At 40.7% G+C, this 18,616-nt stretch overlaps 1 pseudogene; it reads left to right on the top strand.

Moving 5' to 3' along the window:
* Positions 1-10,683: 10,683 nt before the first annotated feature.
* On the top strand, positions 10,684-12,520 carry LOC119035272 (eukaryotic translation initiation factor 4B-like; annotated as a pseudogene).
* The last annotated feature ends 6,096 nt before the right edge of the window (positions 12,521-18,616 follow it).

Here is an 18,616-nt window from a genome sequence, read left to right as displayed (position 1 = left end):
TCTCCTTATCTTTAATCTAGGGTAATGTAATTATGATATGCCTTGGTATATGCTTCCTTGAGTCCAACTTCTTTGTGATTCTCTGAGCTTCCTGGATTTCCTACAAGTCTGTTGCCTTTGCCAGATTGGGGAAGTTCTCCTTCATTATGTTTTCAAGTAAGTTTTGCATTTCTTGCTCTTTCTCTTCTCCTTCTGGCACCCCTATGATTCGGATGTTTGTAACATTTAAAGTTGTCTTAGAAGTTCTTAAGCCTCTCCTCATATTTTTGAATTCTTGTTTCTTTATTCTGTTCTGGTTGAATACTTCTTCCTTCTGCCCCAAATCACTGATGTGAGTCCTGGTTCCTTCCCTTCACTGTTGGTTCCTTGTACATTTCTCTTCATTACACTTTGCATAGCCTTCACTTCTTCCTTTATTTTCTGACTATACTCAACCATTTCTGTGAACATCCTGATTACTACTGATTTGAACTCTGAATCTGATAGGTTGGCTATCTCTTCATTGCTTGGTTGTATTTTTTCTGGAGCTTTGATCTGTTTTTTTCATTTGGGCTGTATTTTTTTTTTTGTCTTGGTACACCTGTTATGTTGTAAGGGGCAGAGCCTTAGGTTTTAGCCAAGGCAGTGAAACCCACATTGCTGCGTTGTGGGGGAGAGGTCAGAGAGGAAGAATGCCATTTGCTCAGCTCTCAGCTGACTTTCAGTTGCTTCCTCCACTACCCACAAACAAATTGGGCTGTTCTGGTGCTGATTTCCAGGTGTGTGGGCTTGTATACATCCTAGGACCCTGTGGGTCTCTCCAACGAACTCTCCTGTGAGACTGGGAGTTTCTCCTGCTGCTGCAACCCCCACAGGTGTTTTCAGTCAGAGATTTTGAGGGTTTATTTCCCCACACTGGAACCCTGGGTTGCTTGGTCTGTCTCGCTCCCCAGTTGTCCCTCCTGGTTTATCTGCACAGACCGCCCAGTCTGCCAGCTGCTAGCTGCTACCTGCTAACTTTCCCACCCTGGTCCTCTAGCTGCTGCCTTGCTGCGAGTCTTCACCCTGGGTTCCCACCTCTGCCCCTCCTACCAGTCTGGATGAATTTTTCTTCTTTAATTCCTTGGTTGTCAGACTTCCATACAGTTAGATTTCCTAGCTAGTCTGGTTATTTTTTATTTTTAAATTTGTTGTTGTCCTTCTTTGGTTGTGCAAGTAGGCACAGTATATCTACCTACACCTACCATCTTGGATGGAGTCACAAGTGACCTACTTTAAATATGAAAATAATGTCTACTATTAAATTCCCAGCACAAATTTAATCACTTGGGTAAATTAACAAAGAATAAAACTAGCATCAGATTCACCTTAAAATTCAAAGTCCTTTCCTTTAAAACTTTTAAAAATCCTCACCCAAGGATATGTGTACTGATTTTAGAGAATGAGAGAGAAACATTAATCAGCTGCCTCCTGTATGCACCCCAACCAGGAATTGAACCTGCAACCTAGATAGGTGCCCTGACCAGAAACTGAACCTGCAGTCTTTTGGTGGATAGGATGATGCTCCAACCTACTGAACCAACTGAGCTACTCAGACAGGGCCAGAGTCCTTTTCTTTCTTTCTTTCTTTTTTTTTAAGGTTTTAACCCTGGCTGATGTAGCTCAGCGGATTGAGTGCGGGCTGTGAGCCAAATTGTCGGCATTTCGATTCCCAGTCAGGGCACATCCCTGGGTTGTGGGCTGGGTCCCCAGTGGGGGCTGCGTGACAGGCAACCACACATTGATGTTTCTCTTCCTCTCTTTCTCTCTCCCTTCCCTTCTCTCTAAAAATAAATACATAAAATCTTTAAAAAAATTTTATGTATTTATTTTTAGAGAGAAGGAAAAGGGAGGAGAAAGAAAGGGAGAAAAATATCAATGTGTGGTTTCCTCTTGTGTGCCCTCTACTGGGGACCCGGCCCACAACCCAGGCATGTGCCCTGATGGGAATCAAACTGGTGACCCTTTTTGCAGGCTGGTGCTCAATCCACTGAGCCACACTAGCCAGGGCCAAAGTAATTTTTTAAAAACTAAGTAAGATAGTTCCTTGGAGAGACTTGAATTAGCTAACTTTCAGGGTACCTGAGGCTAACAGCTGATGCCTTCAAATCCTGGAGAAGGCACTAGACTTCCTTATTCTGCTTTCATTTCTCTTTTCCCACATCATTCTGGTATTTCTTCATCTGTGATGGAAGGGAGTCAGTGTAATGTGGGAGGCCCATGCAACCAGCTTGACTATTGCTGTGTTTAAGAGTTAAAAAATCTGTTCTAAATTGACTAAACTGGCTAAGGATGAGCCAGATTATGGGGAAGTACAACAGACCGTGGAAAGCATTTATAGAAAATGGTGTAATCATAATATGTCTTCAGTGCACAATTTGGCAGTGACATACAGAACAAGATTGCAAGACTGGATTGAAGGCTGTTGAAATAATTTAAGCCATGTTAGCAAATATTTATTGAGTGCCTACTCTCTCATTGCATTCTACACTGTGGGGGATCCAAAGAGGAGTGAGATATACATGACTCCTTGTACTTGGGGGGCTAACCGGTAGACTTGTATGTCAAAGAAGTAAATAATTATAGTATCAGGTAGAAAAGTAAGGGGTCTATTCCTCTGTTCTCAGAGTCTCTGAGTCTGCCACAAGAAAGCCTCAAAGAAGTGTAGAGGCTGAAAAAAGACATCCAGCTGGAGATTTAAAAAAGGCTTTTTGAAAGAAGTGTCTTCTGAGATGGGCTGTGTAGGAGGACTAGGATTTTAAGAGGCAGCGATGAGGGAAGGAAGTTCAAGACAATGGGAAACAAAAGAATACTGTTGGGAAAACACTACTTTTAAAACTGGGTTCATGATACCCATTATTATGCCCATGGTATGTAATCATTATACCCATGTATAATGTGCATCCTTATTTCCCTCAGAAACTTGGGCAAAAAAATGCGCATTATCAGGGCAAAATATAGTAATTCATATTCATTGGCATAAAACTGGTGTCCAGCAATTGTTAGCTGGGACTGTTATAATAATAAAGTGAGTAGGAAGTGCAGAGGATAAGTGTGGACGTTCTGGAAACATGAAAACCAGTTGCTTTGAGCTTAGGGTTTATGTGTGAGGATGAGTGTCTTAGTCTCTTTAGGCTGCCAGAGCAAAATAACATAGAACTGGGAGCATTAGAAAGAACAGAAATTTATTTCTCACTGTTCAGGTGGCTGGGAAGTCCGAGATCAAGACTCTGGCAAATGCAGTGCTTCATGAGAACCCCTTCCTGGCTCATAGAAGGCTATCTTTTCTCTGTGGCTTCACACGGAGCCAGGGCCAAGGGAGCCCTCTGGGGCCTCCTTCTTAAATTAAGGGCGCTAATCGCACGCATAAGGGCTTTACTCTTGTGACCTAATAACCTACCAAAGGCTCCACGTACAAATACCAACACACTGGGGATTAGGTCTCAAAATCTGAATTTGGTTTGTTGGGGGTTTGGGGGTAACTCAAACCTTTAATTTAGTCTATGGCTATAGTGAAGATAAAGCTAAAAAGTATAGGTTGATACTTTTTTTAAAAAATTGATCTTTTTAGAGCAGTTTTAGGTTGACAGCAAAATTAAGTAGAAGGTATGGACACTTCCCATATACTCTCTGTCCCCAAACATGCATAGCTTCCCCCATTATCAACATCCCCCATCAGAGCGGTACATTTGTTCCAACTGATGAGCCTACATTAGCATACCATTATCACCTCAAGTCCACAGTTCACGTTAGGGTTCACTCTTGGTGCTGTACATTCCAAGAGTTTGGACATATGTATAATGATAATGACATGTATCCACCATTATAGTCTCATACAAAGTAGTTTCACTGCCCTAAAAATCCTCTGTGCTCTGCCCATTCACCCCTCCTCCTGCAGCCCCTGCTGAGCACTGATTTTTTACTGTTGCCAAAGTTTTGCCTTGGACTTGTGCAATGTGTGACCTTTTCAGATTGGCTTCTTTCACTGAGCAATGTGCATTTAAGGTTCCTTCATGTCTTTTCATGGTTTGATAGTTTGTTTCTTTTTTTTTTTTTAAAGACTTTATTTATTTATTTTCAGAGGGGGAGAGAAGTATCAATGTATGGTTGCCTCTCATGTGTCCCCTGCCAGGAACTGGCCTGCAACCCAGGCATGTGCCCTGACTGGGAATCAAACTGCGATACTCTGGTTCACAGTCCTGGGCTCAATCCACTGAGCCACAGCAGCCAGGGCAGTTTGTTTCTTTTTAGTGCCCAATAATATTCCATTGTCTGGGTGTACCACAGTTTATTTATACCTTCACCCACTGAAGGACTTCTTAGTTGCTTCCAAGTTTTGGCAAATGTGAATAAGGCAGCTATAAGTATTTGTCTTTAAATTTATTTGTGGACATAAGCGTTTAATTTTTGGGGAGCTCAATTTCTGGTTTATATGGTGAAGCATGTTTAGTTTTATGAGAAATAGACAAATCATCTTCCCAAGTGGCTTTCTTATTTTGCATTCCTCCAGCAATGAATTAAGGGTAATTGTCTGTATTCACCTGTGAGTCTCCAATTTTGAGAGCAGTTTTTGGCAAAACTGAAAACTGGAAGTTCAAGGTAATGCTTTTCTTTCTTTCTTCCTTTTTTTTTTGTACAGAATATGGAAAACTAGGGTAAAAACTTGTAGGCAAGTTTAAAGTCCTGGTATTGAGTCTTATGAGTTCTTTATATATTTTGGAAATCAAACCCTTTTCTGAGATATCATTGGCAAATACGTTTTCCCATATGGTTGGTTCCCTTTTCATTTTGATGATGCTTTTTTTTAGCCATGCAGAAGCTTTTTAATTTGATGTAGCCCCATTGGTTTATTTTTCTTTATTTCCCTTGCCATAGGAGATATATTGGCAAAAAGAATACCAAGTTTGAATTAGTAGGCAAAATAAAGTCATTGAAGATTTTTGAGACAGGAAATATTTTGATCAGATCTCTGTTTTAGGAGGGGTATGACCTATGTGGTCCAGTGTGGTTAGCCACAAATCACAAGTGGCTACTGAGCACTTGAAATGTGGCTAGTCCCGGCTGAGGTCTGCTGAAAGTGTAAAATATGCAACTGTATTCTGAAGACAGTACAAAAAAGAATCTCAATGATTTCTTGTTTATGTATTGAAATGACAATACTTTGAATGTACTGAGTTAAATGAAAGAATTTTAAATTAATGTTACCTGCTTTAATTTATTTAATTTTTAAAACATGTGCTATCAGAAAATTAAACATGCTATGCTGCTTGCATTATATTTCTATTGGAAAGCATTCTTCTCCAGGGGGTGGAGGAGTGATAGAATAGTGAATCAGGGATTTCCCCTTCCAGGGTGGTGATTCAGACAAACCTTCCACTGAAGACAAGAGAAAATGGGAAATATATAAAAAGCATCTACCTGAAGGCCTCAAAGACCTAACAAGGCAGTGCAAACTCACTGGGGCAGATTAAATGAGTACCATTGCAGGTGGGAGTGTGATGACGAGATTATGCATTTAACCAGGGGAAGATCAGCGCCTGGCTAGGCTCCATAGGAAATTCCATCTGGATTTTCTATGCAATGTTTTATCATTCCAGTTTAATCTTACAAATTTTATGAAAATGGGCCCATAAGCTCCCATCACTCAAAATTTATCACTCTAGCTCAAGCAAAAAATGTTTTCTGAGCGCCAACTCTGTGCCAGAATTTGTGTTACTTAGGACGTGTACTATCACACAAACATTCTCCAGAATCAGTCACGTTTCCTCTCCCCCTATTGAAACAAAGATTGGTATGAAAAAAGCCAGTTATGTTTTATATTTTATTTTTTTAAATATTTTGTTCTTTTTTCAAAACAGTAGAACAGACACATAGATCAATAGAACAGAATAGAGAGCCCAGAAATAAACCCATGTCTTTATGGTCGATTAATATTCGACAGAGGGGGCACAAGCATACAATGAAGTAAAATTAGCCTCTTCAATAAATGGTGTTGGGAGATCTGGACACGTACATGCAAAAAAATGAAACTAGATCACCAGCGTGTATCAGAATAAACTCAAGATAGCGATAAAAGACTTAAATATAAGTTGTGACACCATAAAGTCCTACAGGAAAATGTAGGCAATAAAATTTCAGATATCCCACACAGCAATATTTTTGCCATTATATCTCATAGGGCAAGGGAAATAAAGGAAAAAATAAACAAATGGGACTACATCAAATGAAAAAGCTTCTGCATGGCTAAAAAAAACCATCATCAAAACAAAAAGGGAACCAACGGTATGGGAAAACATATTTGCCAATGATATCTCAGACAAGGGTTTGATCTCCAAAATATATAAAGAACTCATAAGACTCAATACCAGGAAGACAAACAATCCAGTTAAAAAATAAGCAAAGGACCTGAATAGACACTTCTCCAAGGATGGCATACATATGGCCCACAGACATATGAAAGGATGCCCAACATCACTAGCCATCAGAGAGATACAAATTAAACCACAATGAGATACCACCTCAGACCAGTCAGAAGGGCCATCATTAATAAATCAACAAACAACAAGTGCTGGTGAGGATGAGGAGAAAAGGGAACCCCAGTGCACTGTTGGTGGGAATACAGACTGGTGCAGCCATTGTGGAAAACAGTATGGGATTTCCTCAAAAAAAAAAAAAAATGGAACTGCCTTTTGACCCAATGATTCTACTGCTAGGACTCTGGTATACTCTAAGAATCCTGAAACACCAATTCAAAAGAATCTGTGCACCCCTATGTTCGTAGTGGCATTATTTACAATGGCCAAGTGCTAGAAACAGCCTAAGTGCCCATCAGTAAATGAGTGGATCAAAAAACTGTGGTACATTTACACAATGGAATACTACGCAGTAGAAAGAAAGAAGGAACTCATACCTTTTGGGACAGCATGAATGGAACTGGAGAATATTATGTTAAGTGAAATAAGCTAGGTGGTGAAAGACAAATACCACATGATCTCACCTATAAAAGGAACCTAATGAACAAAACAAGTAAACAAATGAAATAGAACCAGAGGCATGAAAACACGGAATAGACTGACGATGACCACAGGGAAGTGGGGAGGGAGATAAGGGTGGAAAGAAGGAGAAAGGGGCCAGACAAGGAACATGTATGAATGACCCGAGGACATGGACAACAGGGTGGGGACTGACTGTGGGAGCGAGCATGGGCTGGACAGAAGAGAACAAAGGAGCAAAAATTGGGACAACTGTAATAGAGCAACAATAAAATATTTAATTAAAATATTTTGATTGAAAATGTTTACAGATTATCTATTTTTAGAGAGAGGAAGGGAGTGAGAAAGAGAGGGAGAGAAACATCCAGTGGAGCCTCTCACATACCCCCAGCTGGCAACTGGATACTTTTCAGTTTGCAAAATGTCACCCACTGAGACACACCAGTCAGAGCGAATCCAGTTATATTTCAGTGAAATGGACATATTGTAGTGGCTAAGAGCACGAACTCTGCTTCCGGAATGCCTGGATCCTAATCCTCCCTCCCTTCATTACTAGCAGAGTAACCCCTGGCAAAGCTAGGAATTTGTAAAATAAAGAAAATAATAATAATACATACCTTATAGGATTATTGTGCTGATTAAATGTATTCATATACTTAAAGTACTTAGAATGACATCTGGTTAAAGTATTTACAATATTAGAGTTTGCTACCACTGTTATTAATGAGAATGAGAATGAGATTCAGATCTAAGACTCAGATTATGGAGGTGCAGTCTTAGGAGCTGTTGAAATAAGTATAATTGAAGTCATATATTATGTTTATAGTAGTATTTTTTATAAGTATAGCTTTTCAGCTACATTATGGGCTAGACAGGCTTTTGTAGGCTTGTCTGAGAAATTAATCACTACTTTATAATACTTCTCTCTGAGAGTTTACGAGGTCTGTCCTGAAGAAGTCCAGACATTGTTAACATAACAGGAACAGTTTTCATGACATCGATGTAACCTGGCAGCCAAGGAGTGTGGACTAGAATGTGCATGCATGAACAGTGACGACTTCAGTGTACTAGTCAGGACAGACAGTAGATGCCCTTGAGTAATAAGCATGTGTACTATGTGGCTGTCAGGTTCAAAATGATTGAGCAAGTAGAGCAATGAATAAGCATCAAATTTTGCATTAGGCTTGAACATTCCTCTATGGAAACTATTTGGATGATTGAGGGGGCCAGAGCCATAGGCAACTAGTGATTGGCAACTTCATCACAACAACACACTTGATTATACATCACATCTAGTGCATGTTTTTTTGGTGAAACATCAAATCACCCTGGTGACTCTGCCTGCTCTGCAGCCCAGATTTAGTGCCCTGAGACTTCTGGCTTTTCCCAAAACTAAAATCACCTCTGAAAGGGAAGAAATTTCAGACCATCAATGAGATTCAGGAAAATACAACAGGGCAGCTGATGGCAATTGGGAGAACTATGTGAAGTCCCAAGATGCCTACTTGGAAGGGGACGAGATGTCATCGTCTTATGTATAATGTACCTTGTATCTTCTTCAGTAAGTGTTTCTATTTTTCATACCACATGGCTAGATACTTTCTGGACAAACCTTGTATTCTTGGTCTGAAAAGCCTCCTTGCAAATCTTTTGGAACACAACTTTCTGCAGGTTGGCAACTGTATATACAGGCTCAAAAACACACTAAATTGAAGGGTTATCACTGGACTTGCACTTAAACTTTACTAATAAAATGAAGCAACTGTCATTTGCCTTCCATCTTAACACCGCCTCAGATGCTTTCATATCCTCTACTTTTTCTGTCACTATTGGGTACAAGCACCTCGTACCTCACCCAAAGGTCCGTGCTGATTTACCAAATCTGGCAGGATGTGAAAAGGAGAAGTGGTGTAAAGAAAAGCTGATCACTCACGGGCTCTGTGCTCACGTTTCCTGTTTCTAATGTTTGTGGCACAATGCCCACATTTCCACCTCTTATTTTCACAGTGATGCTGGACAAGCCTCTCTTGGTCCCAGTTTTCTCATCTATGGAATAAAGGATACTACTGCTACCACCACCTCATAGGTAGATGCAGCTGCAATTGATGTTCTCAACGTCCCTGACAATAGAATTACCATCAATGGAAGTTTTGGAATCCTATTCCTTCTGTTATATCTTTGCAGGCTTTCAATCTCAGTATACTCCTGATTCCTAGGGAAAAGTATTGGACCATGGAAAGGCTCTCCAATTTCTAGCAAAGCCATTTCTAATATCTAAAATAAAGGTACTACACAGTTCTCTTAGAAGACTACAGCATCCAATTTGATATTAAGATATCTGAAGCATGTATCTCCTATACCTTCCAAATGGAGTTTAGCAAACTAAGACAGTCACAGATTTTTTTTCCTTTCATTCCTTAAATGCGTCAAATATGTTAACTGCCTGGCTACAAAAGATGCCAACTCAGATATCTTAAACCCAAAGGGTAGACAAACAGTGGTCCTCAGATTAGTGCAAGTGCTCCTTCTTTTCATTAAATATTAGCTGAGTACCTACTATGTGCCAGCTGCTATTCTAGGTGCTTGAGATATATCTGAAGAGGAAAAAAATCTCCGACTTGTGGGATCTTTATCCTTGGTAATATTTTCATTAGACTTCAGTTAAATGATTAAAATATGGACAATAGAATGAGTTTTTCCTAAAACTAAATATATTCAACTTCTAAATTCTGAGATTATTTCATTCCTACCACTTTTGGGGGGGTATTAAAATGCTCATTCAATTTAGAAATGATGGTAAGTGTAGAAAGTAATGCCCCTCCCCCATCCATTGGGCAGCAAAGCCACCAGACTGGGGGTTACCATGGACACTCAGCATCCAACCAAGAAAATTTAAAGAAAAATTTAAAAATAGATTTCTTTGTACATGAGCTTATGGACTAAGTTACATATATGTGACATTAGTATTTACACAGCACTTTACACTTCATGTAGTTACAGTGATAGATTGGATTTTTTGGAAACTAATTTTTAAATGTCCTAATTTGATACACTAAAAGGATAGCAATCCTGAGTTTCCAATATTTTCTTCAAGTTTTATGACTCTGAAATCTGAAAGAGAACAATACTAATTCAGGCCAATACCACAATTTCTTACAATGCAAGTCTTCAACAAAATAAGATAGCTTCAAAGAGAAAGGAACCCAAAATGAGCCCATCAATGCCATCTGAGGAAGTCACTCCAGCGAAGTTATATGCTGGTATTTAACTGGCTCTCCAGAAGAAGGGCGGTACCTTTTCATTCTCTCCCTCTCCCAATATGGGGGCCTCAGCAAAGAATCCCCTCTTCTGGCTGAGGATGGACGGACTGGTGGAGAAAGCACCTATATTGCCAAACTAGTCAGCAGAGCTGGTTCCGACTTGGAAGGAGATGTTTCAACCAAGTTGGCACAGTAATGTCGATGACTGTATAAGGCACCTCCAATTGGCTGGTCCATCCTACCCACTGCTCCTGAGCCCAGTGTTGCCAGGGGCCCTCAAGGGAAGGGAGGGAGAAAAACAACGTGTGTGAGAGAGAAACATTGATAGGCTGCCTCTCACAGGGCCCCAGCTGGGAACCTGGCCTGCAACCCAAGCATGTGCCCTGACTGGGAATTAAACCAGCAATCTTTTGGTTCACAGACTGGCACTCAATCCACTAAGGTACACCAGCCAGGGCTCCATTATGAAGTTCTTTAGAGGATTAAATATCAGTTCAGTACATTTACCACATGAACCTAGCAATCCAGAAAGGCTGAAAGGTTTTGGTTATGCTGAGTGTGAGAACCTGGATTTCTTGTTCAATGCCCTGAGTCTCAATGAAGAGTTTCTAAGTACCAGGAGAACTGAGGGGATATTGTTGATCAAACCCAGAAAAAGATAGGGATCGTTGTTCTTTCCACTGAGATAGAAACTGGGATTCTGACAAAACATACAGACTGGAGGGCCGGTCCTGGCACAGAGAGCTCTGATTACTACCCACGTAGAAGAGGTAACGAGAGCTTTGGAGACCAGCATCCATGTCATTGTGATTCAGACTGATAGTGTGTTACGGATCGGGACGGTTATCATGATGGTCCATGCTGGGATATGGATTGGTAACGGTGGCTGGGATCGTTATGACAGAGGCAGCAGAGACTATGACAGAGGCTACGATTCCAGGATAGGCAGTGACAGAAGAGCATATAGTAGCAGGTACCATGGGGATGACGATTACAGGGGAGGCAGGGACCGCTAGGAGGATGGATAGGACAGATGTGATGATTGGTCGTGGTATTCCAGAGATGATTGGTTACTCTCCCGTTGATCATAGGCAGATGGTAAAGCCTCCCCTACCCCGCCTTCCCGCCACCCCATAAAGACCCAAACTGAATCTAAAGCTTTGGGGCACTCCCAAGGAACATGATTTCCCGGCTAGCACCTCCCAGTCCAGTCTGGGGGCCTCTGCCTTTGGAGGGGCGAGGCCTGTTGTCACAACTGCTAGAGAACGGGAAGTAGAGGAGTGGCTACAGAAGGAACAGAAGTTGCAGCCTCAGCTGGATGACCCAAATTAGAACAGTGGCCACGGGAGGGGCACCCAAGCTGGTGAAGTGAGCAAACTCAGAAAGGGAACGGTCAAGGTCAGGCAGTGAGTCCTCACAGACGAGGAACTCAACCACATCGGGCAGAAGTCAGATCGGAATGCCCGAAGGAGAGAAGTCTCTAGCAAATCAAACTGTAAAGAGGAAGACTGTCACTCTCCGACTTCTAAGCCTCCCAAACGTGAGCAGCCTCTATAGGTAATGCCAGCCCCTCCACCAAAGGAGAATGCCTGGGTGAGGCGAAGCTCTAACCCTCCCGCTCCATCCCAGAGCAGTCCCAGGGGAGCAATCCCCTACAAGTGGTGGGGAGAAAATAGTTCCAGCTCAACCACCTGAGTGAGGGCCAGCAAGGAAAGATGAAAATAAAGTAGTTGGGGGGCGTATCCCAAGGGGCCAAAGTGGGAACTCCAGCCACGGTCCAGGAGATGGAGAGAACAAAGATCACTGGAAGGAGTCCGATAGGAAAGATGGCAAAAAGATCAAGATTCCTGAATTGCACCTGAGCCAAAGAAACCTCAAGAAAATCCAGCTTCCAAGCAAGTATGCTTCTCTCTCTGTTGGTGAAGGTGAAAACGAGGTGGAAGATTACATTAAATAGACCTCCACCTCTTACACTTTCTCTGAGTCTCTCTCTATCCTGGACCATGCGAGAGCAAATCAAACCTCTATCCATACAAGACAAAATAAAACTCGCCATCTCTGGGAAAAATAGGCGGGTGGGACTATTTTTTTCCATAGTGGCCCATTTCAAGCTACCAATGTAATGCCAGTGAAGGGAGAGTTAGGAAGAAATGGGCACAAGTAGTTCTCAGGAGCCAATACTGGGGGGAGCCAGTGCCAGGGCACTACTGCTGCAGCCCAGTGGGAAGTACAATATGTAGTCCAGGCAGCAAGGGGTGTTGAAAAGAGTGTGAACTCTGAGTTCCAGTCCTACCACTTACTTCCACCATGATTTTGGACAAGCCTAAGTCCCATTAGGCAATATCCAAGAATAAAGGCAGAAAAGTGTATATCTGTTACCCAATTACCAAGTCATGCTCTGAACTAAGTGTAGGTTTATAGACCCCGTCAGTCAGAGAAATAATGACTGAAAAAAAAAAACACCAAAAAAACCATGGACTCTTCTTGAAAGAGTTGTGTATATTCTTCATTTTGTTGAAAGGATTTGTTTTTATGAACACTTCCTCACTAAGGAAGTTGAACTGTATATGTTCTGGAGGTGTGAGTACATGTGAAGTGCCAAGGCTAAAAGCAAAAAAATCAGGTTATGATATCAGCTGGGGAAAAGGACAGAGAAAAGGACAATATGAAGTAGAGGATCCCATGGAGCTTTCTTTTCGAGTTTCTTCTCGTCACGATCTGGGAAAAACACCCGTCCAATCCACTTTGTGAGACCAAGCCCTTGTTTCTCCAAACTCTCCACACCCATAGGAGTCATGATTAGGTTAATCTGTCTGGGTACTGCAATTTACTTTACAATGGTTGGAAGCTCACAAAATCTCTGGGAAGACCAGAAAGTCAGGCAGGCTTGGAGATTATGAAACCAGAACATTACTTGAACCACACAGAGAGAAAGGCTCAACCTAGAATGCTCCTGAGCAGACACATATTTGACATGAACGCTACAACTCATACAGGTGATGCTGGAGAACTAGACACCAGATCTGCTGCTGCTCACCTCCTCTACCATCCTTGCCAAAAGGCGGATTCACATGGGCCTCCCTCCTCACAAACCCACTCTCACTGTCAAATGTGTGTGTGTCTGGTTGTCCAACTCTAGGTCACATTTTGGTGCCTTAATAGCAATGGAGGCAGAAGCAAAATTTTGGGAAATTTTTCAAACATAAGAAGATTGCATAAAAGATGCTATATGGCAAAAAAATGAGGACTACATATACTCCTATGGAGTTATTTTCAGCACTTATTTGCTAAAGTATTATTTAGAAGAAGTTGAATATGCCGTTACAGTTGTCCCATTTCCCCCCTTCATTCCCCTTCACCCTGCACACCCCTTCCTCCACTATTCCCCCCTTTAGTTTATGTCTATGTGTCACAAGTTCTTTAGATTCTATATTTCCCATACTATTCTTGCCCTCCCCCCTGTCTATTTTCTACCTACCGTCTATGCTACTTATTCTCGGTAGCTTTTTCCCCCTTCTCGTCCTCCCACTCCCCTGTTGGTAACCCTCCATGTGATCTTCATTTCTATGGTTCTGCTCCTGATCTAGCTGTCCTCTTAATTTGCTTTTGTTTTAGGTGTGGTTGTTGGTAACTGTGAGTTTGCTGTCCTTTCACTGTTCATCTTTTTTATCTTCTTTTTCTTAGATAAGTCCCTTTAACATTTCATATAATAAGGGCTTGGTGATGATTAACTCCTTGAATTTGACCATATCTGAGAAGCACTTTATCTGCCCTTTCATTCTAAATGAAAGCTTTGCTGGATAGAGCAATCTTGGGTGTAGGTCCTTACCCTTCATGACTTGGAATACTTCTTTCCATCCCCTTCTTGCCTGTAAGGTCTCTTTTAAGAAATCTGCTGACAGTCTGATGGGAACTCCTTTGTAGGTGACTGTCTCCTTATCTCTTGCTGCTTCTGGCATTCTCTCCTTCATTTTAATCTTGGCTAATGTAATGATGATGTGCCTTGGTGTGTTCCTTCTTGGGTCCAACTTCTTTGCGACTCTTTGAGCTTCCTGGATTTCCTGGAAGTCTATTTCCTTTGCTAGATTGGGGAAGTTCTTTATTAATTGTTCAAATAAGTTTTCTACTTGTTGCTCTTCCTCTTCCCCTTCTGGTACCCCTATGATTTGGATGTTGGAACATTTAAAGGTATCCTGGAGGTTCCTAAGCCTCTCCTCATTTTTCTGAATTCTTGTTTCTTCATTCTTTTCTGTTTGGTCATTTTTTTCTTCCTTCTGGTCCACTCCCTTGATTTGAGTCCCAGTTTCCTTCCCAGTTCCCTGTGCATTTTCCTTCATTTCACTTACTTTAGCCTTCATTTGTTCATCTAATTTGTGACTAAAATCAACCAGTTCTGTGAAGCATCCTGATCACCAGTGTTTTGAACTATGCATCTGGTAGATTGGCTATCTCCTGGTTGCTTAGAAGTATTGGCTCTGGGGCTTTGAGCTGTTCTTCTTCTTGAGTCATAATGTTTTGGTCTGTTTGCCCCTGTCAGGTATGAGCAGCGGAGCCATAGGTGTTCACCAGGGTAGGGCAACCAAGTCCCTGGGTTGTGATGCTGTATGTGGGGGTGGGGTCAGAGAGGGGCAATGGGGTTTGTTCTGCTGTCTCTAAGATTTCAGTCCCCTCTGCTGCTTCCCGCAAGCAAACCGGGCTCCCCTGGTGCCAGCATCCTGGTGTGTGAGCCTGTGCACCCTCCAGGACCCTGTGGGTCTCTCCAACAAACTCTCTGTGAGCCTGGGAGCTTCTCCCAGCACCTCGACCCCGAAAGTTTTTCGAATCAGTGCTTTTAGGCTTTAATTCCTGTCACTGGGGCCCTAGCCTGAGTGGCCTTTCTCACTGCTTGCTCCTTCACCTGGTTTATCTGAATGTGAATGTGTGACCGCGGTCAGCCAACCACCTTGCACCCCCACTGGATCCACCCGTTGCCAACCCATGCCTGCGATCTGCCAACTGCCACCTGAGAGCCTAGGTCGGTCTGCCACTTTTTCCTGTGTGATCCCACTCCACCAGCTGCTGACTCCACCAGCTGCTGACTCCGCCCCTCTTGCTAGTCTGGCTGAATGGTTCATTGTTGTCGGACTTCCATACTTTCAATTTTCTGGGTTTTGGTTGCGTTTTTGTTACTAAAACTTTGTTGTCTTTAAACTTGGTTGTGCAAGGAGGCACAATGTTTCCACCTACACCTCCATCTTGGCCGGAAGTCAAAACACGATTCTTGTACAAATGAAAATTAGCATGTGCCAAAGATTTATTCAACTCATTAATTAATAACGAATCAGTAAGATATTAAAACTGATTTAAATAAGAATTCAAGTGACAGCTATTTACATTCTCTATTCAGTGGAATCTACTAGACAAAATTCATTTGCATTGCTATGTAAAGGAATAATTCGCCTAATTATTAGTTTTTTAGAAATTTACTCTACCCCTACAAAGTTGTGAAATAGGCTTGCCAAAAGAAAATCAATCAAAGTTGCACATCTTTATAGAGTCAGAAAATCCTGCGCACCTCCAGGTCTGCTGGGCAATGCCCACCCTCCACTGAAAGGGCACCTGAGACTCTCTTTTGCCTGTTTCAAAGTATTAAAAATTTTATTAACAAAATGCTAAGTGGGGAAAAAAACAAGGTGGAGAAAAGTATGTATAATATAGTTGACTTAAGTAAGGAAAAATGCTAATATATGTATATTTTATTTCTTTAATGGGAAGATGAAATATGAATGGTCTAAATGAGTACCTACTGTCAAGAAAGGAAGGAAATAGTTTTGAGAGGCCAGAACTAATGGCTAGGCTTCTTGAATATACTTCATGTTGTTGATTTGGCTTTGGATTCATATAAATGTTTTGCATAATTACATACATTTGAAAAGAATCCCTAAAAACTGAATTAAAATGAAATAAATGAATGAAACTGTGTACTCAGGTGGTGGCATAACGATAGAGAGAAGTATTCCAAGTGACTTCAAAATACAGTGACTGACTTACAACTTTAGTGGGATATGGCCTGAAGTGGGGGGTGGGGAAGATACCTGTTCCCCTCTAAAATCTTAAAATTGCTCTCAGTAATAATCTACTGGTAGTAGGCTCAGTATTGTTATTTTGAAACAGTATAGGATAAATTAAGGGGTACTTGTGTTAGTAAGTTAGTATTTTAGAAAGCTGGAATTTTTAGTATGTTTGAAAAGAGGTACAGATTCAAGACTGATAAAGTTAAGTTAAACACTCCAGTCTTGAAATTGTAGTTGAAGTATCAGTGTGAGCTTGGGATCCATTTAATCTGTTCATATATACATTCATATAAAATTCCCTAGCTCTGCCTATTGAAGGCTTACAAATAATGGTCAATCTGGTATCAGTGATACTCCTGGTACCTAGAATGTGGTATCTAAGCATTATTTCCACTAAAAGGAATGAGATCTCCTGGAGAAATGGCTGATTCCAGGTCTGGAGCAGTAATTGTTCAAGATAAACTTGCAAAGGCTGTTGTACTAGAAAGAAAAGAGGCTACTAAAGAGCACTACTGTCATGCCAAATACCCGGACTCTGGACTCAGAAGTGAATTTGAGTAAGTTCCTATTGAATAAAGATGAGACAACATGAGTATCAATTAAGATAAAGCTGCAATGGGTTGACACATATAAAATATAGTTAAATCCATAAATTCATATTGATACAAAAATAACTCAATGGTTTTGCAAAGTATGGACTTCATTTGTATCTCAATTCAAACTATTTTTAATATGTATAAGATGAAAAAAGGTAAATATTAACATTATGTTTCATGAAATTAAAAAATTATTGTTAATTTATTCCACATGTGATAATGGTATTGTGGTTATATTGATTTAAGAGTCTTTATCTACTGGAATATTTAAATATGAAATAGTCTAATTTCTAGGATTTACTTCAAAATAATCTGAGTAGTGTGGGAGTATAAGTAAAATAAGGTTAGTCATATATTGATAATGGTAGAAGCAGGATAGTGGTTTTAAGGGGGCTCATTTTAATATGATCTCTACTTTTATATTACATGTGTTTAAGTCTTCCACTATAAAAATCTTTTCTTAAAAAAAGCTAAATGGGTCCTAGCTGGTGTGGCTTAGGGTATTGAGTGCCATCCTGTGAACCAAAAGGTCACTGGTTCAATTCCCAGTCAGGGTACTTGCCTGGGTTGTGGGCCACATCCCCATTTGGGGGCACTTGAGAGGTGACCAAACACCAAAGCTTCTTTTTTCTTTTAATTTTTAAATATATTTTAAGTTCTTTAGCTTCTACATTTCCCATACTGTTATCTTTTTTTGAAATTTATTTTTTAATATATTTTACTGATTATACTATTACAGTTGTCCTATTCCCCCCCTTTATTCCCCTGTGCCCTGAACATTGCCCCCCCAACCCACATTCCCCGCTTTAGTTCATGTCCATGGGTCGTACATGTAAGTTCTTTGGCTTCTACATTTCCTATACTATTCTTAACCTCCCGCAATCTATTTTGTACCTACAATTTATGCTTATTTCCTGTACCTTTTCTCCCATTCTCCCTCCTCCCACTCCCTGCTGATAACCTTCCATGTGATGTCTATTTCTCTGAATCTGTCCCTATTTTAGTTGTTTGCCTTGTTCATTTTTTTTTAGGTTCCATTGTTGATAATTGTGAGTTTGTTGTCATTTCACTGTTTGTATTTTTGATCTTCTTGTTTTTCTTAGATAACATTTCATATAATAATGGCTTGGTAATGATGAATTCCTTTAACTTGACCTTATCTGGAAAGCACTTTATCTGCCCTTCCATTCTAAATGATAGCTTTGCTAGATAGAGTAATCTTGGATGTAGGTCCTTGAGTTTCATGATTTTAAATACTTCTTTCCAGTTTTTTTCTTGTCTGCAAGGTTTCTTTTGAGAAATCATCTGACAGTTTTATGGGAACTTTTTTGTAGGTAACTGTGTCCTTTTCTCTTTCTGCTTTTAAGATTCTTTCCTTATCTTTAATTGTAGATAACTTAATTATGATGTATCTTGGTGTGTGCTTCCTTGGGTCCAACTTCTTTGGGACTCTGAGCTTCCTGAACTTGCACATCTATTTCCTTCACCGTATTGGGGAAGTTCTCCATTATTTTTTCACATAAATTTTCAATTTCTTGGTTTTCCTCTTCTCCTTCTGGTGCCCCTATGATTCACATATTGGAATGATTAGGTTGTCTTGGAGGTTCCTAAGGCTCTCCTCATTTTTTTGAATTCTTATTTCTTTGTTCTGTTCTGGTCAAATGTTTATTTCTTCCTTCTGGTCCACTTCATTGATT

The sequence above is a fragment of the Artibeus jamaicensis genome, unplaced genomic scaffold, assembly GCF_021234435.1.
Source record: "Artibeus jamaicensis isolate MK-2021 breed Jamaican fruit bat unplaced genomic scaffold, CSHL_Jam_final contig_1715, whole genome shotgun sequence".
Lineage (NCBI taxonomy): Eukaryota > Metazoa > Chordata > Mammalia > Chiroptera > Phyllostomidae > Artibeus > Artibeus jamaicensis.
Note: the sequence above shows the minus strand (reverse complement) of the source record. Positions and strands in the feature narration are given on the sequence as shown.